At 46.2% G+C, this 24,223-nt stretch overlaps 1 pseudogene; it reads right to left on the bottom strand.

Annotated features, from left to right (window-relative positions):
• Window positions 1-3,418: 3,418 nt before the first annotated feature.
• Window positions 3,419-24,223, bottom strand: part of LOC119378551 (acetyl-CoA acetyltransferase A, mitochondrial-like) — a 46,328-nt pseudogene continuing 25,523 nt past the window's right edge.

The raw sequence follows: 24,223 nt of genomic DNA, 5'->3' as shown, positions 1-24,223 counted from the left end.
TGGATTAAATAGTGTAGGAGGGCCCCATTAGTGCAATTAGCATTGAAGCAACACTGCAATGCCGCCACTGAAGTTTGTCACGTATAAAGCTATATTCCAGCTAGGCCCTTCTACTGCACTTCCCTCCGGACAATTGAAGTCTAGCAGAGCCACTGCAGTTGGCGAATGCCCGAATGCACATTAGTACATTATGTGACATCCCTTGGGACTCCAACCAGCACTGGATAAGCAAGATATTTTGTCACTCAAGGGCACCACATACTCCGTGACCTATGTTAGAGTGTACTACGTTACAGATATATACACCCGGTGGCAAAAGCTTACGGGACGTCCACTCCACTGCAAATACAAATTTGTATTGTTAGTGCACGATGCCCCTAATCTAGCGGGCAACTATACAGGTTGTAAGGACTGTGACAGATTGGAACACTTAGTTGGAGGCTATGCTCCTATACAAAGCGGTAATATAGGTTGCTCGAAAATTTTGCGTCCACTAAACTTTTGCTGCAGGGTGTACAAATCCACCACAAACTGGGAAGTACGGACTGCTGGGCGAGTTGGTAGCTCATCCTAATGCTGTGGTGCGCGAAAGAACGAAAACACGAAGGAAGGCCTTCATATTTTCGTTCTTTTGCGCACCACAGCATTAGCACAAACTGGGTAGTTTCCCAATAAATGCTAATCGCTTTAAAATGTCAATGTTTATTTACAAATGTGAAGGGTTTATTCAAAGCTTAGCTAGCTGAAGCCAGAGCAGCGAGGCGTTCCTCCAAGAGATGTGGGTTTGCCTTGTGCTTCATGAGGAACTGTCCATTGAGGTGGAAGACTGGGATGTCGTGACGGTAGCACTGGCGCCAAGCCTCGTTTCCCGGTTTTTCTATGTCAACTTCGACTAAATGGACTCTGGGCAGTAGCTCCCTGAGCTGGTCCTTTGCAACATCACACAGGGGACAGGGGTGCTTAGTATACAGCGTGAGAACAGGAAGGCTGCGTTCACTTTCTCTGGTATGCCTGTGCAGAGAAGGGGAAGCCAGTATGTTTGCACAACACCTCTTCAATACTCAACTTCATGACAGTGACTTAGCTACAGGCATGGTTTGCTACGCAGTCAAACCAGACAAACATGAATTTTCAAGCAGCTGAAAGATTTCGGAGTTTTTAATGTTCTTCCAATGACTGCTAGGAACCCTCCTTCATGGCAAGCGCAGCAACTTAGGATTTCCGATTACCTAATAAGTCAAATAAACATGTTCGTAAAATACAGCTTCTAAATATTAAACTAAATGAATAGTCTCCCACTTCTAAAAGTAGAAAATGGAACATGTAGGTACATAGGCAGAATCTGCCTGCACGGGAACTGTCGAAGATATGCGCAGTATTACATGGTTGTTGGTATGGTGTTGGCATTGTTTCCGTGGTATGAGTAGACACACGTACATCCCTTTCGGGTGCAGTATTTCGACGCAGCGTTTGGGAGCAAACGCTTCGATGCTGGTGGAAACCGCAATGTCCCAGAAAATTTTGCGAAATCATAACATTATCATTACTAACTGCCCATATGCCTTGCATTTTCCATTAGCAAAAAAAACAAGAAATAAAAGAAGGAAACCTAAGCCTCGAATGGACTCTCTCTGGCAAGGCTTTCCAGAGGCAGTGGGTAAGCCCACTGCAGTTCTAGAGTTTTATTTGTTTAGGTTGTATTGAACTGTATATCCCTAAATCGTCATACTTCATCCAGGTAAATTATACAGGACTAAGATTCCCTTATTATGGGGAGACACTGCTGTTTTACTTTCTATCATATACAAATGAAATTTTGAGCCAAAGTACGTTTTTAGCCTGCTAAAAGCAGATGTGCCATTTTTTTTTTATCTGAAGTAGTTTTTTAGATAATATATTATGACAAATCAATTTGCCTAAGTTTCCTGCAATTTTATCGTTGAATATCCTAGAAAAATTTATATGGACATATTCTAGAACAATAAGAGACCATACTTGTAACTTTTTTCGTATAAAGGTTATTGCCACGTGCGATGTGGTGGTTCGCAACCCCAGAATTGTCTTTTTGTATCGCCAAATAAATTTCTTTCAGGAAGGTACAATTTATTAGTTTTGCTGTGTGTAGATACTCATGAGCTTTCACTTGCAGCAATGACCATTCAAATGTGACCACTACATTGAAAGATGATGTGGGCAACAACACAGCACAGAGAAAACTGCCTCTCATTCAAGGTGCATTGGCGAGCAAAACTGGTCATGAAGCTGACTTTCTGAGTGCAATGACAAAATTAAGTACTCATCAAAATGCATTACTAAAGCAATAGATTCTCTTCGACATATAGACTGAAAAAAAAAAAATGCTCCTGAATGTCCATTTTTTGGCAATATTAGTCCAGAAGACCAGAGTCTGTCCTGAAACAGTGAATTAAAGTGCAGAAAAACTGGAATGTACACCCATCAGCCGAAGTATATGGACCATTGCAGTTTGCGCCATCTACCTTAAAATCCGTTGCATTGTTTCATTCACCATTACCGTATTTATTCGAATATAAGCCGATGTTTTTTTTCGAGAAAACGATGTGGAAAACTGGGGGGGTCACAATGATAAAGTTTTTTTTATGGCCTTGCAAATTTTGGGGGTGTGCTTAAATTCGAATAAATACGGTATTTACCTGTTATTTACTGCATGCATTTGCTGTTAAAAAACAGTGAATGCATGCATGTTCAATAAAGCATTCCATTATAAGCACAGGTGTGCCTTCTTTATTCTGAGTGGCTTTTCCGCCGCCATCTTAAATTTTGATCTATGACCGAGCAAGCACCCCCCCCCCCCGCCAAATCTCGTTGGATTATCTTTCACCATGGGGAGGGGGGCGCTTGCTCAGGATTTTACGGTAGTTGCAAGCCATCTGCTGTCGAGAGTATTTCTCTGACAAATTCCGTCGGAGTAATGCTGTCAACAGCAAACAGCTAGCAACTAGACGACATAGACAATGATCTCTGCTCACACTTCCGTGGTCTGTATACTTTTGCTCACGGGTGTACGTACTTTTGTCTGAAACATGGCTGCACCTAATTAATACATGCACCTTTCCATGGTGCTCTCAAGCAGCTGCAGACATTGGAACATCTCGACACTCAGCGCAGTGAAAAGTGGCAAACTGACATGTCCTCATGGTCCTGTTTCCGATACATAACACTTACTCTGCGACTAGGTTGAGTGTTCAGTCTTTACCGGTGGCAAGTTGTTTTTATGAGAGCAGATTTGCTCTAGGTTTAATTAACGTATCTTAATTAACTAAGAATAACTTCCCACATACTTTCCTTGACTTCATTACCTGTACACATCATCAACATAACAGGCCTTTCGGTCCATTACTTCTGCTCACAATGAAAAAATGTCACACAAGACCAAATCTGCAAAGAAAGTGCTATGCATTTATTTCTTCCAATAAAATCTTTACAGAACAACAATATATTAGCGTGCCTATAATTCCGAAGCTTTAGTTGTACAGAACACAATTACAATGATACATATACTAAACATCGTCGTTATAAAAAGGTATGGTCCAGATCTCTGCCGGCAGGAGGTCCCACAATGGCACATAGGTTCTCTTCCAATTACAGTGGATACATCTGCCCTCACGCAGAGGCAGACTTACAGCTTCTGAATGAGAATGGCAGAAGCACCACCGCCACCGTTGCAGATGCCAGCCAGACCATACTGTCCAGGCTGCAGATGCATTGCCATGCGGCCAGTTATCCGAGCACCAGACATCCTGAAAAAGTCGAGAGAACAATCCTTCAGCTTGTACAGCAACACCCTACGCAGATTTCACAGGATTGGAAAAGATGTCAGAATGAACCCTTTGTTGGTTCACTACATAAACACCGACAAATTAAAAAAATCTTTTTGCAGTGTGCTTTACTTATGGGACCATACCAAGAATGAATCCGCAAACCTTCTCTCTGCATAGAGGCCGTGAGGAAGCTGAAATTCTCGTCACCTCTACTTCCTTCACGATGCAGCCACAGTGCAAAACCCAACCCGGTCTTTATCCGAGACATGCTTTTGACAACCCAGCACAATTCTCTATACCAGCGAGCTAACCTGTGGTAGCATCACTTTTCGTCCCCAACAGTTTTCGCCATGTCAGCACATCGCACACTTGTAGCACTGAATAAAAACTACCATGTACACTTATCCGCTATAAACAGAAATGTGGCCGCTACTGACATGATGGCTGCTGCACGGGCTGCACCGGCAAGATTGAAGGCAATAAAGTTGTAAAAAGGCACAAAGCATGTCTCTGTTCCCGTCGTTCTTTGAATATGACTGTGGTGGAGCGGACTTTGGCACTTGGCTTTCAGTTGGCCTCAAGCCAAGCCTTGACGTGCGCGCTCGCAGCAGCCAGCTGCGCCCATCCCTTTACCACCCCGTTCTCGTGTGTCCCAGAAGAGATGAGAGAGCTCTTTGGATAGAAATAAACGTTTCATGCATATCTCGTTATTTGATGACAGATTTTGCTAGTTTTTTGGAGGTACAAAATTTCAGGTGATATGAATATTTTTGCCCCTCCTCTAGATTCGTATCATTGAATTTTGCTGTATTATATTAACTACAGAAACCACCAACACATCAACACTGAACACGGGTGTGTTTAGTAATGCAGCAACACGTCCTGCAAGCCGTTACAGAAGGAAGCAGATAAAGCATACTCACCCAATTGGGTGTCCCAGGCTCACTGCTCCACCATGAATGTTCACCTTGGAATGGTCCAACTTGAGGTGCTTCATGTTGCACAGCACGACTGAACTGAATGCTTCATTGATTTCAAACATGGAGACATCTTCGATTTTCAAGCCAGCTGCCTTTAGAACCTAGAATGAGGGTGAAACAAAGTTGTACAATGCTTCAGAAACACAGCATTGGAAGCGTGTATGCCACCACACATTACGTATGAATTCAATTTATGAGTCAAGAATGCAGCACGAAAAATAACACCAAGTAGCTGTCTGTTACTTCCAAGTATGCCAAATCTAAATGATTGTTAGTCGACCCCCATGTCGCACAAAGAAAAAAGCAAGAAAAGCATGCGAGCACATTCCAGAAACTTATAAAACGCAGTCGCTGGACTGACTACACATCCTGTCTAGCCATCATTGAGCAAGCCCTCTTCATAACTGCAGTGCCAAGGCTCTGCTGGCCTTGAAGTGTGTCCTCGGTATTCCAGTTTCCGAAGGGGAGACATGGGCTTTTTGCGTGACCCTTTCACATGTCAGCACTCATCTGCGTTACCTGTTATTAACCCGCCCCTACAACAAGTAAAAACGATGGACTTGTAACAAAAACTGTGCCTAGGTTTTGCAATCCTCAGCCTAGTAATTATTCCAGCCAATTTTCTATTGCAGTCGATCCTGGATATATCGACTCTGATACAGGAGACTTGTCAAACGGAACCTGAACGAACCAGAAAAATGTGTTCAATTTAACAGGAGTCCATTTATTTCGAGATAAACAGGGGTGCAGAATCCAAGAACAAAACTAATTGCACTCAACCTCGATACAGTAGAACCCCGCTGATACGTTTTTTGAAGGGACCGTAGGAAACAAACGTAAGAGACTGAAACGCAAGAGCCGAAAAACAGGAAAAACGACAAAATATTTAGTGGTACAGAATTTTATTTCAATGCTTACGAGCAGCACGAAAATTGGCGCGCTCAGTCGCAATCTAGTTGACGGATAGAAACGCGGAGCTGGGACGGCCTCATCCACAGAAATGTAATCAACGTATGTAATCTTTTTAACACCAACAGCTGTAGGCATGAAAGAACTAAGCACACGCAATCACGACCAGCGCGGCGAGTCCGACCGTGAACTGCGCGCACGACCATGCGAGCTCCAACCAGCTCGAAACTCCTCCTATGCTCGGACAAATAATGATGATGAGTCTACGCCAACGCGATGGCAGAAGTGAATGCCAATCTCGAAGGCCTTGCTTTCGCAGGCAATTGCGTCATAGACGCCATCTTTGTGAAATACAAATCTCAAAGGCTATGCTTTTGTCAATACTAAATGCCAATCTCGAAGGCCTTGCTTTCGCGAGCAATTACGTCATAGACGCCATCTTTGCAATACGAATCTCGAAAGCGATGCATTTGTTTGCATCAATCGAAAGATCCTGTTGCTTGCACCTCTCATGCAGCTAATGTTACGGTCAAACCAGGCCAAGCTACGTGAAAATGCACCAATGACCGCTCTCTTCGGTAGTCACTCGGTCGGCTCCGAGCGCACTTCGCGACGTATCATACGGAACGGTCCGACAGTTACGACGTAACAGCGGGGTTCCCAATACATTGTATCCTATGGGAGCTATGCCGGGACCGGCGGAAAACGACGTAACAGCCGGGAAAAATGCAGCAGTGAGGAACGTAGCAGCAGGGTTCTACTGTACAACGTACACGGATATAACGAATTATTGGTTATGACGAAGTACATGAAGAATAGCCTTGGTAATAGATGAAGTGGTTCAAATATACACCATAACGAATTTTCGGATATAGCGAAGTTCCAAAAGGCACATGAAATATATTGTATTTTAAAAACTGCACATTATACTAGAAAAGTAATTACGTATTTGAAATCGGCACACAAATATACATAAGTCACAAAGTTTCATCAAAATCAATCATAAATAAAGAAAAAGTTTTAAGTGCGGTGCCCCTTAAATGTGGAGGAAAGCCTGCCACAGGCTGCCAACCAGCATCCACCTTTTTCATTTTTCTGTGCAGCCCTCAGCCATTCTGGTAGGGGGGTGGAGCTTTGCGGGGTGATCCGGGACAACTGCCATTGCCAGAACAAAAGCCTCCAAGATGGAAAATGCGCAGAGACCCTATGACAGCGTTTCGAGACATTCTCACTAGGGGCCAAGGGCGCATGGGCTGTGGCACCATGAAAGAGGTGGATTAGGTTGCAAACTAGATTCAGCAACATTTTTGCTAGAGATACAAGTTTCGTACCTTTGGCATGGCATACGCAGGTGCAATGGAAAAGTGCACTGGCTCCACAGCTGCGTCACCGAATCCTATAAGAGAGGGAAGAAAAGAGGAATGTTCACAAGAGTACACATGCCAAGAACATGCGACTGGAGCATGTCGAATATTGTGCCAGCACCTTAGAACCTCCCAGAGAGAAGACAGTCTGGAACGGTGTTTCATTCTGGCCTATGTCTTTTCTAGCAACGGCCATGACAAACCACAGACACAAACCTGTCTGTGGCAGACTAGGTGACCACGTTGCAAGTAACGAAACGACTGACTTGTTATTAAACATTGATTTTTATCTCTAGGCATTCCTTAACGCGCACAGAAATTTCCACTGCATGAGCATTTTCCTAGCCACTTATCAGAACACAGTCGCATAGGAAACCTTGAAGTCGTTACATTTTATGCAACATCATGGAATCGCTTTTTGTGCACCACTGAACATTAACAAGAACACACTGCTTGCCAACAGTTTGTGCATAACATCACTTGATGAATATAGTGTTTCCTCGCATAATGATTACACTTTTTATTCCCAAAATATTTTATGCAAATTTAAAAGTGCATCATATGCAGGGTAAGTTTTCTGCAAAAAAACTAAATCTGAATATTATGTAAGAGCTACATGAATGCACAATGCCCTTACATTTTCTCTAATTCTATAACTGACCCCTCACTTGGCACTAAGTCCTCACTGCCACAGCATCGCCTTGACAACTCCCGCGTCGTCAACTTCGAGGTCAATTACCACAAGCGACTTTTTGTGGAGTGCTGGCACATTCAGGCAACACCGGCTACGTGAACAGGCCTGCAGATGCGCTGCCGAGTGTCTATTTCAATGGACTACGGCACATCAATCAAACCAAGCGTGGCTTTATAAACTCTGTTGCTCTCTGGCGCCCCACAGTCACCCCTGAAGAAGGGTCAGAGTTTGACCCGAAACATTGGGTTTTTAAAGTAAAAGAGTTTTCACTTTATTAATGCGATGGTTGGTGTCACTTATTCAATGATACCATGGGTGCTGTGTGCCCATTTCAGGTGCTAATAGTATGCGAGAAAGAACAAAAAAGTCCCAGTTTCGCCGCAACGGCGAAGCAATGAATGCGATAGCAATAAATTGGAATGTAACGCGAAGAACGGAAAGCAGCTCGAAATTGCCAGCGCGTCGCTCGAGCCCAAAGGACAGCACGAAAAGAACGCACACAGGACGAGCGCGAACTATCATGCGTCACAGCTCGACACTGGAAGCGCACTGCGCAACATAAAGCAGGACGCACGAAACGAACGAACAGGTACACACAGGACGAGCGCGAACTAACTGTACCAGTCATTACAGTGGAACTTCGATTATACGTCCCCCGGTCCTGCGACGACCCGCGTTTTACGACGAATTGGCTTGGTCCCGGCAAAACCCCATAGAAATAATGTATTAAAAACCTCAATTGTACGACGCAATTTTACACCGGCCTCGCCTCGTACGACGCTTCGCTGGGCTGCCCGAGAAAAAAAAAAAAGACCTACGATGACGCGGGCTGGCACGGAAACACACTGCGGCCAGGGCGAAAAAAGTCGGGAAACCGAGGAAACCGAGTTCGTATCCGCGCTGCCACCACAGGGCCTCTTCAATTTTTCGACACGCGGTCGGCCATAGCTAGCCAGAGCCAACGTTGGCCGGAGCCAGCCGGAGCGCATTCGTTTTGTCGCATTGCACTGCGCACTTCCGTTGTCGCCTTTTTTTTTTTTCTCTCTCTCTTCTTTTGGGTGTTTTGTAGTGACCGTTGTGAGCAGATAACATGGCAGATAATTTCGAGCTCGCTTTCTAGTATGCGATAACTTTCACTAGATTTCGTGTCGTTATACCGGACGTGTTGAATGGCGATTGTTGAGCCAATGTTTGCGACAGCCGCGGGAACCGGAACTCGCCGCTGTCTAGCTACCAGAGGGCTGGGGCGTTTTAGCCGCTCGCGATTGGTCGAAGCTTGCAAATCGAATAGGCCTACTGCCATGCTGCCAGTTCAGCATTCCTTCACGTGTTTGCCTCATCGGTTGGTTGTGCTGCGCCGCAGCTGCTGTGTCCACGTGCAAAATTTTCTGTGTTCGGACATTGGTGTGCGAGGAAGCTTTCGAATTCTTGGTTGCGAGTGCTGCGTCTCGCAATGTCGCGGAACCGAAAACCGCTGACGCTCGGAGAAAAGCTTCGCATAATCGAGGAGGCAGAGAAGCGGACTGGAGCAACAAGGCCAGCATTGCCCGCGACCCTGAACATTCCCGAGTCGTCGCTGAAAACGATCCTCACGAAGAAGGGACAGCATCCTACTAAATGCGGCAAAGTTCGCCTGAACAGGAAGGCCGCGAAAGATGGCAAATATGCTGCCATGGAGAAGGCCCTCGTTGAGTGGTGCGTCAGGCCCGCAGTTCAGGAATCGCCGTGGATGGCGCAATTTTGAAGGAGAAGGCTGGACAGTTGCATTGCGCTGCGGCATTGACGACTTTAAAGCCTCCAATGGCTGGTTGGATCGCTTTAAAAAACGCAGTGGAGTTGTGTACAGCCGCTGCTGTGGAGAGAGCGCGTCAGTCAGCTCCGACACTGTAGAAAAGTGGACTGCATTGCTGCCGGAATTGATACGGGAATACAAGCCGTCCGACGTGTTCAACGCGGACGAAACTGGATTATTTTATAATATGCAGCCAGAACAGACATTGGCATTCAAAGGAGAGAGCTGTCACGGGGGTAAGCGAAGCAAAGAGCGTCTTACGTATTGCTTTGCGCTAATGAAGACTGCTCTGAAAAGCTTCCTGCCCTCGTGATCGGCAAGTTTGAGAAGCAGCGATGCTTCAAGAATTTGAAAAGGCTTGCCGTGCCAGTACATGTTCAACCGGAAAGCCTGGATGACAGCTGCTATGTTTTCTACATATCTGCAGCAGCTGGACTCCAAAATGGGGGCTAAGAACAGAAAGATTCTTCTTCTGCTTGACAATGCGCCACGCCATCCATCAGATATGTCACATTTGAGAATGTGAAAGTTGTATTTCTGCCCCCCAATTGCACTAGCCAGCTGCAGCCACTTGACGCTGGCGCCATCAAGTGCATGAACAGAAATATCGGAAGTTTCTGGTGCAGCGTCGGCTGGCGGGCATGGAACGCAAGCAGTTGGATAAGAAGCTTTCTGTGCTTGATGCAATGCACTACATTGCTAGTGCATGGGGACGCAGTCCACGCCAGAAACTATCGCCAACTCCTTCAGGCACTGCGGCTTTAATAGAAGTGGTGCTTGTTCTACCAGTGAAGCTGCACTGCCTGTTGACGATGAACCTCTTTCGCAAACGCGGCCGCTGCAGCGTCGAAGCGACCTTCGTACGCTCTGTCACTTCAGCGCAGACATCGCCGGGACAGCACAAGACATACAACCCCCCCGCTCCCCCGCCAGCCGCCCCCTTCTTTCCTCAAGATAAGCGCACAAAGGCGACCACGTTCGCAGGAACGGGGTCACGATCTTTAAAGCGCGCCACGCGCGGACATCGCGCCATCTACGTGGTAACTCAGAAAGGATACTGATGTAAGAGGTGTATATAAACAAGACGAGCGCAAACTAATTGTGACAGTTGTTACTTAATTCTGTTTGAACAGCGCGCCTCCTTTCGCAAACGCGGGCCGCTGCAGCGAGCGAAGCGAAGCACCCCACCGGCCGCCCCTTCTTTCCTTGAGATAAGCGCACGAAAGCGACGACGCCCTGTAGAGCCAACAGCAACGGCGTTCGCAGGGGCGGGGCGACGATCTTTAAAGCGCGCGCACGTCGCGCCATCTACGTGGCCACTAAGAAAGCATCCTGAATTACATGGTGTATATAATAGCTCGCCGTTAGCAGGCTGAAAGACTGTGCTGTCGTGGCCTAACGTCTACGCGGCGGGCTGCAAAGCGAGAGGTTCGCCCGTTCGATTCCGCGCGTCGGGAAGAATTTCTGAATTATTTTCTTTGTGGCTTTTCTATATATATATATATACACATATACGGTGAATGACAGCGGCCACCGACGGCAAAAATCAGCCGAGACTGTCCATATAATTGCTATCGCAATAAAATCAAATTTAGCCGACAGAATTCAGGGGTGTATATCATTATGGTGAGTAAATGCAGTAGTAAAGCTACGTTCTCAAAAACTAAGCACAATTAATATTTGAAAATTGCCACATAGGCTTGAAGGGCCTTATAGTAGAAGACTAGAGGTTGAGATTGACCACTTCGAACGGAGTATGTAGCGCCCTCCTTTGGGCCGCGAGCACAACCAGAACAGCACGCGACTGCAAGAGAAGAAAAATCAAGACAGCACTTGGCTGTGGCACGTGATGTCACGACTTCTTTCCTCTGATGGCGCCACTTCTGGGTCAGCCGTCTCTTTCCTTCACTGCTGAAGCATAAGCCTACAAGTACCGTATATACAGTAAAAGCTCGTTAATTCGACACCCGTTAATTCGGAAATTTGGATAATTCGGACGGCTCTATTGGTCCCGGCCAAAGTGCATGTTAATCTATGGGACCAAACCTTCGTTAATTCGTCAGAATTTGGCTCCGCACCGCTTAATTCGGACAAATGCTGACGGCCTGCCGCTACACAAAAGTGTGGTAAGCATCGCTGGCACCACTGGAGCGAAACCGAAACCCGAGTGGCATCGCCATCCTCATCAACTAGTGGGGCGATCGCAGCATCACCGAACGTCGGCGTCTTCTTTCTTCGCTTCAATTGCTCCAATGCATCTCCAAATGCGCCTCCGACGCCATTTCCCTTGGCCCTTGGTTGTGTCGGCACCGTCTCTTCTTGCGGAGTTCTCTTTTTTTTCCCCGTTGTGACCGTGTTTACCGTATTTACTCGAATCTAACGCGACCTTTTTTCCGGAAAAATGAGTCCAAAAATCGCATGCGCGTTAGAATCGAGTACCGAAAAAAAAAAAGAAAACTGTTATCGTATTGCCATCGACATTTCAATATGGCCGCCTCCTACGCGCCTTGGCCATTTCTGCCAGTTCGACGTGTGCCGAGGAGATTGTCATCCACGTTCTGCGTTCGCATCAACGGCATGGAAGTGCAGACTCCAAATACTCGACGAGTTGTACCACGATGCCGCATTTAAAAGAATAGTTATTACATGTGCAAAGAGACGGACGGAAATCGGGCCGCATCGCGGTCGTTCGGATATTGTTTGGAGTTCCCGAAACGTGCGTGCGAGACTGGCGCAACAGAAGCAGAAGATTTTTTACAGCAAAGCTTCACGAAAAGGTTTCAGTGGACCAAAGCAGGGCCGGTTCCCGAAATCGATGAGTGTTGACAGCGACAAGGAGTTGTCCGACAGCGACTGTGGACTGATCCATACGCGAACTCGTATCGCCGCCGTAAGTGGCGACAGTTTTAGCGGCAAGGCCCGCTTTTTGACTTTGTGTTTTACTTTTTTGAAACTTCAGTTCTTTAAAACCAAATACTTGTTCTTCTGAATGTGCGAAGTTTGACTCCTGCGGACTTTTTTTGTTCTTTTCTCTCACGAAAACTGGTGTGCGCGTTACAATAGATGTATTACTTTTTTTTTGGTCGCGGGAAAACGGGTGCGCGTTTACAATCGAGGGCGCGGTAGAATTGAGTAAATACGGTAAATGTATGGCAGTAGCTGACGATGGCATCGACGAGTTATCAGCCGAGTCCACCAACGATGACTGTCCGACCTTCGATGCTGTCCTTCCCACAAATATGACCCTTCAGGACTACATCGCGATTGATGATTGTGTCGCCACGACTGGTCTCCTGCCCGATCAAGGATTTATTAATGATGTCGTGACCTCATCGCACCTCACGGGAAGTCTCGGAGGCGCTTTTGATATTAGAGGGCGTTTGCCTGAGCACTTGCAACAGTTTGCGCGCTGTTGGCCGTTTGGAAGTTAAGAAAAATTGTAATGTCAATCGGAATCTGCGCGAAAATGCAGACGACCATTACAAAATACTTCAGCAAATAAAGGTATGCTTCTGCAACTTGATTTTGATGTTGTTTTCCTGTGTATTCGTTAATTCAGCATTCGGTTAATTCGGACATTTTTTCTGGTCCCCGTGAAATCCGAATTAACGAGCTTTACTGTACTCGCATAATGATCGCACTTTTTTTCAAAAAAAGTGACGCCAACTTCGGGGTGCGATCATTACGCGGGGTAAATTTTCCGTGAAACAATATTCTGAGCACCGAAAACGCAAAGAAGTCGCTAATCTGAATTCTTACGATAGCTATCATGAACATAACCCAAAATAAAAGTAGAGTAAGGCTTACCTTTGTAATAAAATGCACGCATTACGCAGGAGCTACATGCATGGAACACTGCCCTTTTATTTTTGAACTCTCGACCCCCCTACGTTCATTCTGAGTCCGAAGCGTCACTGGCGTCAGTGTCGTCGCTGCACGATTCCCTGTCGGAATCGGCAGTGTCTTCACTGTCCCACAGACGGTCATCTTCTGTCCCGTCGAGCGCGTTGGAAATGCCAGTCTTCTTAAGCTCTCGACGACCACCTCGTCGGAAATGGTACTCCACGCTTCGAGAATCCATGAGCAGAGGACTTCCACGGAGGGTCTCCCTGATTTTGCCACTTGGCGTGAAATCGTGGTCACCCGCCGCCATCCACTCTGCGTACAGCCTCCGGACGTTGTCCTTGAAGGGTTTGTTCAGTGACACGTCCAGAGGCTGTAGCAGCGAGTTTGACCCCCCAGGGATCACTGCGATTTCCGTGCGCCGCTCCTTCAGCTCGGTATGGACACTGTCAACGAGATGGCCCCGAAAGCTGTCCAGCACAAGAAGTGAAGGAAGCAGAAGCGCTCCTGCTCTTCGCCCCCAAACCGTCTTGATCCAATCGACCATGAGGTCTGCCGTCATCCACCCTTTTGCTTGAGTGCGGATGTGGATGCCACGGGGAAAGTTTCCCTTCGGAATTGTTTTCCGCTTGAGAATCACGGGCGGAAGCTGCCGCCGTACGTCTGCCGTCACTGCGAGCATCACGGTGCACCGCTGCTTCTCCGCACCACGCGTTTCACGAGCACACTTCGAGCACCTTTCTCGTTCACAGTAGTGGTTTGAGGCATGTCAAACGTCAACGGCGTTTGGTCGGCGTTGCCTATCTGTGACAGCAGGAAACCGTTCTGGCGTATCCTCGTGACGAACCTGTGAAATCGATCACTTTGTCTTCGCACGCGGATGGAAGTCGCTGGCACAACGACGTCCACCGCCTCAGCGACAGTCCATTCCACGCATGAAGCGCGTCGACCAGCCGGAACTGGCGCGGAAGTCCTTTGTGGCTATTCCCAGCCCTCCGGGAAACTGTGCGCGCCTGCGTCCGTACCATTTCTAACGACACGGCACAACCATCTTTGCGCATGTCCCTCACGTATCGAGGACTGCCTTTCCGATGTCAGGGAACTTGCCCGTTTTGGGTCGAAGCCCGGCGCGTGCTGTTCGTAGCCATGAGCTTCTCGCGCTTTTTACAATATCGGATCCGGATTTCGTCGACGCCGAAATGTCTGCCGGCAGCGCGGTTTCCGTGCTCTAGCACGTAATCAAGCGCCTTCAGCTTGAACGCGGCAGTAAAGCTCGCATACCGCCCCATGGTGAAACGGTGCTTCAACAGACGATCACAAAGCACAGCCAAAAAACGTGGTGTCGAGTGACGCCGTGACGAGCGACTGGGATGGCGGCGACACGGCTTTTTCAGGAATTATGGGAATGCGTCGGCAGCTTGTTGCTGCGGGATGACAACAGGTCGACCAACAGGCGGCCGCCGCTGTAACAGTGCGGGATAGCAAAACAACATGGCGACCCACAGAGCGAAGCGACCGCATTTTTTTTTTTTTTCTTCTTTTCGTCAGTCACGGTGGTTGTGAGTACGTCACGCGCGTCAAAACAGTCTCTTCTGTCTAAATAAGGAATGCTTTCATTTAAAACCAGTAAATTTACGGCATTAGCGTAGTGATGCCTGCTTTCAGATCACAGAAACAAAGATGGGCGCATTCAGCTGCCACAGACATAAAACACATGGCGGGCATTCAGTGAAAACTGCGGCATTTGCCTTTACTGCAATCCTAAATGGCATGTTTCCGCCAACGGTGGGCAAAAATTACGAATATGTTTGGTGCGTGCAGTTCACTTGGCGAGTTTGGAAGAGTTTTTAACGCAACATTCGACAGATGATAAACGCGATGATCATCGGCTAGACTTGGCACACGACATATCGATGCGGCAAGTTCGGGGTGCGATCATTACGCGGGGAAAAAGAACAATCGAATTTAGACGACAAAATTTAGGGGTGCGATCATTACGCGAGTGCGATCATTACGCGAGTAAATACGGTACGTGACTCTTTGAATCTTGCCCGTATCAAAAGAAGCTGGGATCAAACCGGCAACCTAAACATTAGCATGGCACTATAGTGGAGGGCTACAGATTGAATCTGCCCACTTGGGACTCTCTATATGCACATGAGTGTCACGAGTGTTGCACTGCTGCAGCAGTGCTCCCATACATCCTAGTGTTGCTACGTACTGTGACAACAGAAATGAGTTCAGTGAAGTTCCGGAACTGTATGGATGCGCAGACGTGCCAACCCCACAGTTCTCAAAGTACTACAGGAGATGACAAAAAATACTAAAACTGGGTACAAAAATACAATACCGCTTTATTTTCCAAAAAATGGTTTAGATGAATGAAATAAAAAGGAACATATCACAAAAGAGGCACAAAAGCTCTAAAGTCTCGGAAGTGGAGGGGTTGGCTAGCATAGAGGCCATGGCAGCCTTGGCCTTCCTCAGAAAGTCTATCAAAGACCTGTTCGTGGCACTTTCCAGAGTGTGACTGGGCACATCTTGCGACAAACAACTGCTCCAAGTTTTTTGACATGGAGGCACGGAACTGGGTGTGCGCCTTTTTCACTTTGCTGAAGACTCTTTCACACTCCGCGTTACTATGTGGGAGTGTTAGGACCCCCAACAAATTTTGAAAGTCTAGCAAACTTCAAGCTGCCATCCAATTCTCGTAAACTGGACACCGCCTGCCATTGCTCGTCAATCTGCTGCTCCTTAAGTACTTCAGCGGGTAGTTCTTCCAACTGAAGACCGCGTGAACTCTGCCTGAATGTCGTCCAGAGCAGAATTCACATCTTGCCCCTCTTGAAGTAGTAACAGCACTGGGAAGCGGTTGATCAAGTACTTGACATCAGAAAACCTGGCGTGTTCAATGGAAGCAAGCCTTGCTACTTCTGCACTCTTCAACAGCTCACACTTCAGTGGAAATTTCAGGATCATGTACTCTGTTGCTGCAACGAAGAACCTTCTTATATGTGTAAAAAACTCTTCCCTTGTTCTTTCTTTAGACTTTGCAAGATCTGTGTGGTCCGACTACCAATTACAATATCTTCATTATCTCTTTGGCTGACGGAAGATTTGTAGTCAACGTCAGCCAACACATCAGCTTTTTTGATCACTGAAGGTTGACAAAACGCAACCTGATCTCTCTTAGCAAGTTACTAAGCACTTCACGCAGCAGGTGCACTTGAGGGGCTCCAGACTGCAGGAACACGTTCACCTTTTCAAATTCTGGAATTACAGACAGCAAGAAGTCACAGTATGCTCTATTTACATCTGATGAAAGAAACATGAATAGCCTTTCTTCTCTGTTTAAGACCTTTCCTGGACGGTTCCGGATTCGCTTGGGAGCTGTATCCGACACAGGGACATTTGTGTCCAGTCTTGGTCTTTTGCTCTGATGACTGCTCTCGCTTCCTTTGCAGCTTCTGAAGGTCAGTGCGAAGGTTACATGGTTTGCTGGGAAACTTGGAACCTGCCCGGAGGGCCTTACTTCACTATAGAAGAAACTAAGCAGTGGCTGCCACTGGTCCACAAGCCGTTTCAGGCTTCTTCCGAGAGAGAGCCACCTGGTGCTGACATGCTTTAAAATTTTCTTGGCCTCTACATCGTGGAGAGACTGAAAAGCTTTCAGCTTGTCCTTCCTTTTTGAGCTTTCCTCGAGGTACTAGAAAATGTCAACTAGCACCCCATCCACATTCAGTGGAAGGCATGCTGAGCCTTTCTGTGCCGCCAGATTGATCAAATGGCAACAGCAGCCCATGATGGCAATGTTCTCATGGCGTTTTCAGCACAGCAGCCACTCCGTTTTTCAATCCAATCATGACTGGCGCGTTATCACACGCCATGCCGATGCAGTTCTGCAGCGGTATCTTTTGCTCGTTAGCGTGTCCACAACAAGTGCATCGATGTTTCGTCCCGTGGAGTTACCTTCAAGGGCAGGCATCGCGAGCAAGGCAGTGCGAACAGTACTATCACAGAACGTCACCACGATGGATACAGTTTTGCATCATTGCCGCCGTCTGTGGCGACCGAGGACGGAGCGTGCTGCAAGTGACTTATCACTTCGTCGATAGCTTTGTTGGCCATTTCCTTCACAATTGCTGTAGTCTTCCTACGGGCGCAGGCGTAGTTCTTAGATTCCTTCGAGTCCGGAAACATTTTTCGAAAGAGGTCTCCAGCGTGATCAGCAGCCGTGAACGGCACGTTGTGCAGTAAAAGGCACTCCGCTCGAGTTGTAGTATCGACATCCGCTCTGCTGAAGTACCCTCCAAGTTTCCGTTAGAGTCCACAAGTTTCGCTGAGTCTTTGTGTTTCTTCGTATTCACATGTAGCAGAATATCCCGGCGACCAGCGTGCAAAATGTTCACATCACAGCAGCACTAACTACAAAACGCGTACCGCTCACCTTTACGCGACCTCTTAATAAATGGAAAGTCAGTCGAATAGCTGGGATAAACACTTGAAAGTATTTCTTCTCAGACATCTCGTGAGCTGCTAGGACTCAAACTATACGCTACAGCTCCGCAAAAACATGTGCAACGCACCTCCCGCAGCGCGCACGGTAACAAAGAAAGTCAAGCACATTCCCGCTATCCGCAAAGTCAATGCACTTCGGCTTTGGCTTTGACTCTGGATATAAGCCAATACAGTGTTGCCTGCATAGCCCCGCAAAAAAAAAAGGCCAGATTCAACTGGTGCAGTTGACTGTCTGAAGCAGGGCATTCAGTTTGCGAACTTTTCGACCCAAAACATGAAAATCGTAAAAATATAGCTGCCATTACGATACTCGTAAAAACGTGCTGAAAATCTGGCACTTTACGATAAAATCGTACAACTTGGCAGGTATGGATGCGTCGTAACAAGCGACTTACCAACAATTCGTGCAATGGGCTTCACTCCAAGCCGGTCAGCTGCCTGACGAGTCATCAAGACGCAGGCGGCAGCTCCATCATTCAGCGTGCTTGCATTCGCGGCAGTGATGGTGCCTACAAATAAGACAGTACTACTTAACAGTACATACATAGGTTGAAACACAGGCACCAAAAAAAGGTACTGTATCCTCTTAAGGTATGTGGGGATCGTTAATAACCTTCTTGTTCTTAGTACACAGTGCTGAAGTTTGTCCCACACACTGCTGTTCATATTAAAAAGATAAGTTTAAATCTTTATGAAATATCTTCATTATTTTGTTTCATAAAAATTTACAAGTTCGTTGCTGGTGGAAAGCCTGACAATACAACATGCTAGGAGGCTAACTACTACGCATGGTGTTCACATTGTTCGTACATCAAGACAGTGTTAGATCTAAAAATTCTTTTTTTTGCTGAACATTATATGCAAATGCACGAGTCTCAGCTACTTGAGCCATGCAGTGATTATGAAATAACAAAAAATTGAAAGTCTAAAGCACTTCAAGTCTGGATTACAGCAACACAAACAGCATAAAAATTGGTCTAGCCATAGTTGTGTTATGCTTTCCAAGTGGCAGACACAAAAAGCTATCTTGAGAAAATTGGTTATGGGTGTAGCTAACCCCATGGTAAAGGGTGTCAAGGACAATAATAATTGGTGTCTTTGCCAGCAGGCAACCTGGAGCACAAGTGCACCAGGCTGCATGTGAACACTGGGCAGCCTAAATGGTGGTGTATTAGTTTAGCCAATCTTTGCAATCACGTCTTTCAATACAGTCGCCAAACGTTTATTCAGACGCCGAAAATTCGGACATGCTCGTTTATTCGGACACCTTCGCGGCACCGCCACTCGTCCCATTGAAGTAATGTAAACTCACGACCGAAAATTCGGACGCCCCACAGCCCGCCGTTCGATTTTTCGGACTCCGGCTGGCTGATAGAGTACGACGTTGAACGCCATAACAAGCTATCAGCAATGTTTACATATTTTTACTAGGTTGCCAGCACTGAAATGTTGCACTGGCTATAACTGGAGATCGTGCCAGTGTCAAAAATCCACGCAGAAGTTACCGATCTCGAAGGCTATGTTTGTTGGCTACACGTAACGGTTGCCTTTTGGCTTTAGCCAGTCACGTATCCATTGAACGGCTACCACGGCCACAGCAGGCCAAGCCAAGCTTGGAATCGGCTCTGTGCGGCGTTTGAGGTGAATGACAGCGCGTACGAGTACGACGCGGATCCGAATTTGGACAAAGAGAGTACAACAACAAATTACAGAAGCGCTGCAACGTCAACTAGACCAACGTCGTTTCCTTTTGGCGTGTGAGGGTTTGCGTTCTCAGATGTTTCTGTGGCTAGGCCTGATCTGCATCCCAAGCTTTGTGTCCTGCTCGTGTGAGGCCAGATCTGCTGAAATTGCTCCGACGCTGCCCGTTCCATGTGCGCCGTCGGAACTAAAGTAACGCGGCAACTACAAGGCCCTGACGATGGCGAAAAAAGCGGCGATTATTCACCAGGTGGGAGTTGCTTGGGAGTTTTCACCGAGTTGGGCGATGAGATCATCCGTCAGCTACTCGAACCAGCGCATGTGGACAGTGACTGCCTGACGACGCACCTCCCACACCACAGCCATCAAATGCGGATTTAGCGTAGGCCGTTGCAGTGCTATTGCCGACCATCAGGGGTGGCCAAACATTGGCTGAAATACAGGCCGACTTGCTCGCGCGTAAGCGTGCATGTGTACAGACGCGCACTAACAAGTTTTTCCGGCCGGGAATCCTTTTTTTCGGACTCCCGATTATTCGGACTTTTCAGCGGTTCCCGCTGAGTCCGAATAAACGGTCGGCGACTGTACTTACAACCAAGCAGGAATTTTCATTCACGAAAAGCGGCTAAAGGCCGCAGAACTGGCACCTTCTCGGCAGTTCTGAGCCAATGACATTTCAACGAACGAAACCGCACACACATCTCGCTTTTCAACTTTCCTAAGCGGAACGAGTATGCTTTTCCCACTAATGATAATGTTAGATGTACATAGCATCACATAGTCTCGAATCGGGAGCAAGAATGAGTGCACATGAAGCTTAGGTCAAAGCGAAGCGATGCGAGTCTGCACATTGTCTACGGTCTCTGAAGTATAAAGCGGAACCGCACGTCATCTGGTAAGTAGCAGGCAGCTCAGTGACGAAGCACAATGGTTTACTTCACTGTTGGTTTACTACAGTCTCGTCAAGGAATGACGTGATGTGCTAACTACTCATTCGGTCTGGCGCAATCTTATCAGCAGCGCACCAGATCCTTGCATAGCCGTCCCCTTTCCTGCCCCGAAATAAGATGAAAAGGCTTGTACTTTGCCTTCCATTTTTTTTCAACCGAGCGCCAATTCACAACTGATGTTTCCCGCGTGATCAACAACAACAAATGCGGTGGAGAGATAGTCATTAAAAAGGCCTAGCTCACGAGCAGTCCACTGGCTGAGACAGCGGCAGTCGCTGTAGCAACAGCCAATAGGAAGGCACCTCCCATTAGTCTCACGCGCTACACCACCACGTGTATGACGAAATTCGTCAGACGCCCCCAATTTTTTGTTACTTTCACTTTTGCCATGTGGTCATTGTAAGCGAGAAGGGCAAGAACGGAAAGACTGAACTCTGAGCTTTGAAACAACAACACTATGGCGGCAGGAAAGAAGATGTGGCGCCATGAAATCTAGAGTTTTAGCATGACAAGTTTCTTCAATGGCCGTGCTCACAAAATTTTTTTTCGGGCGTGCGTTATCAGTGCAATTGTTTTGATTCTGCATAAATAAGGCACTGCAGATGCCAAAACTAGCGAGTTCCAAGAATTGATCTTTTAAAGCTAGTATTTCCACTATTTGATCCCTGCATTCCCCTTAAGACTCATAACTTTTTTCCTTTAGCAGTAACACAAGTAAAATAAAAATAAATAGTTAAGTTATATAGCCAATAAGCAAACTAAAAGACACACTCAAACCTGATTATAACAGTCATCTGACCCAAAAATAAGTTTGTTATATCCAAAAATTCATTATAAACGCATATTTGTAACATATGTCAAGACTATTCATTTACTTCATTATAACCGATAATTCATTATACCAAGGTTTGAGTGTAGATACTCAATGTTGGCTGAATCCTGCCCGATCCAGAGCTTAGCACTTTCCTAGATTGTCAGGTGGACATGAATCAGCCCATTTTATTACGCTAACGACAGTAACTCCCGATATAATTCCTAATTTGACAATAATGGCGAACAGACTTCGTGACATGGCGCAGGATATGACCCTCGCATGCTCCAAGAATGACCAAGGATTAGTAGTCCACCACACACTGACACATCTGTTGAGACACTCTGCAAAATAAATAAAAGATAACTACTATTACTAATGGCGTTATCTCCACAACACAATAAGAAAATTAGGCATTTAATCTGTGCTAGCCCTATGTGCAGAAAGCCTCCAAAGATAAAGTGCACTGGCCCTAGCAGAAAAGGTTATCTTAATCATTAAGACCTACCAAGCTAAAAAATTTTAGTAATACAGTGGTCTGCTAGAGCCAGAAAACATAACTTTGATGAAAGATATAACAAACTGTAGGCACTTGTGTAGGGAAATGGTGAAGAGATGCTCTGCCCTGTATCCACAGCTAAACAATTGCCACCAACAAGCAATTAAGCTTTATACACAAAATACTAATTGATAGACACGTTTTGGCTGCCACTATCACTTGTTTCACAAGGAGGCAGTTCTGTGATTATGTTCAAACAAAAAAAAAAAAAAAAAAAAAAAACTTCGCCCTGATGATTGTTCAGTGACATCTTTTGAAGTTTTGCCTCAATTAGCTTGAGGTAAAAAATTGTCAAGTATTAGTACCAGTACTATCTTCGACCACCACATGACAACAGCGCTGAATACTGTACAAGCATGAATTCATCCGTAGATAGCAAGGCTACAAATAATGCTACGCCCGTGCAGCATTAAGACACTGCAACTAGCACAAAAGGTGCTCCAGGTACCCACCACCATCCTTGAGGAAGACCGTTGGCACAGTGCCGAACTTTTCAAAATTGGCTCGCTTGTATCTTCGTCTTCGGCTACAACAACATCTGGCTTGCCCCGCTTGCCCTGGATTGTCACTGGCACTATTTCCTTGGCAAAGATTCCTTCCTGCAAATAACATTCCAAATGTTACAAAGCTCCCTTTCCCGACGTCTGTTCCAGTGCAGAAAAACAATGAATGGGTGTTGTATAAAGATGCTGAAAATTCTTGGGGCTTTATGTGCCAGAATGATGTCATCATGAGGCATGCCATAGTGGGACACTGGATCAATTGTCACTGCCGCCAGCATTTTAGGATGCCCCTAACTTACAGAGGTGCTTTTCCCATTTTGCCTCGACCTAAATGGGATTGCAGTGGCTGGAACTGAAAGCACGATCTCAAGCTTAGCAACACCATGCTTTAGCCTTGTTAAGCGGCAACGGTGGCTGTTCAGATGTTGAACAATTGACATAATATTATGTGATCTCAGAATATATTATGCATACTACTAAAAATAACATTTTTCTCTTCCCTTTGTTATTTTCTGTTTTGTTAATTTTCGTCCGAAATCATGCTGTTACAGAATGTGGGTGGAAGTGGCCTAGGAAGACTGTCTCAGAAACTGAAACTATAATCCATTCAAAATGCATGAAAGCATATAGAGTGAATACCAAGGTACAACTGCAACATTTAAGTGCAACAAGGTCTTGTCGTTCGGGTTTAGTAGGACACAGAGAATGATGTCACTGGCCCTGTGGATTACCGAACTCCTGTTTATCTGCCAGCGATTAATTACCACCGGGCCAGGTGAAAAGCCAGCCCAGTGTACTCAACATCGTGGCTTCCAATATTGAAACACGAATGCACGGTGTGAAATATGCCTTGTATTACCTTTGCAGCCTCTGCGCTCCTCTTGTAGCTATCAATGGCGAAGTTGTCTTGATCTTGCCGCGCCACCTCATACTTTTCGCAGTTTGCTCAGCACATGCTCCCTGACAAAGAGAGAGAGAGAACAAAAAAGTGCACTTCTACCACAAGTCAAAAGAGGATCACATGTTCAAAGAACAAAAACAGCACGGTCAGATACTATCTAGCGTAGGCAACGCTCACAGAGATCACTGCCCAATTTGTGCATCACACCAAGCTGTCCTAAATGTCTACTGCATACTTTCGCACTCTTCAGAAGCTAAGGAAATTGGTACGAACCATGTGAATCTTGTCGTATGCGTCCGTCAGGCCATCAAACACTATGCCATCCTGAAATCAGAACGAAATCATTAACCATGCCAAACCTGGCCGAGGTAACTTACAAGCTTGTAAAGATCACAATTACACAAGCAATGAACTTCCCAGAATAACCCAAGAATGGGACAGCACTCAAACATCATTATAACAATGTCACAAAAGTAAGTTCGTTATATCCAAAAATTTGTTATTATAAAAGTATATTGTAACACTGTATCTATAACAAGACTTCTTCATTTACTTTGTTAAAACCGATAATTCGTTATATCGAGGTTTTAGTGTAGTTGGTAGCACACAGCTACTGACTGCAGTGCGCTGCCGTGACAAACACACAGACTTAAAAAGCACACTATGCTGTCAGTGTGTGCCATGGTCAGTTACCGTATTTTTGCACCTCTGACTTTTGAGCACAAAGGCCACCTAACTTTACAATCCTCGGTAATGGAACAAAAACTACGCATAATGTAATGTAGATAACTTTTACCAGACCAATGTGCACAATATCGGCACAGAGGAAAAGCAAGCCGCATGCACAATTGTTTGTGCGAGCATCCATCGCTGCTTTCATTGCAGCTCTATGTTGAAT

Source organism: Rhipicephalus sanguineus, unplaced genomic scaffold (genome assembly GCF_013339695.2).
Source record: "Rhipicephalus sanguineus isolate Rsan-2018 unplaced genomic scaffold, BIME_Rsan_1.4 Seq868, whole genome shotgun sequence".
In the NCBI taxonomy this organism is placed as follows: Eukaryota; Metazoa; Arthropoda; class Arachnida; order Ixodida; family Ixodidae; genus Rhipicephalus; species Rhipicephalus sanguineus.
Note: the sequence above shows the minus strand (reverse complement) of the source record. Positions and strands in the feature narration are given on the sequence as shown.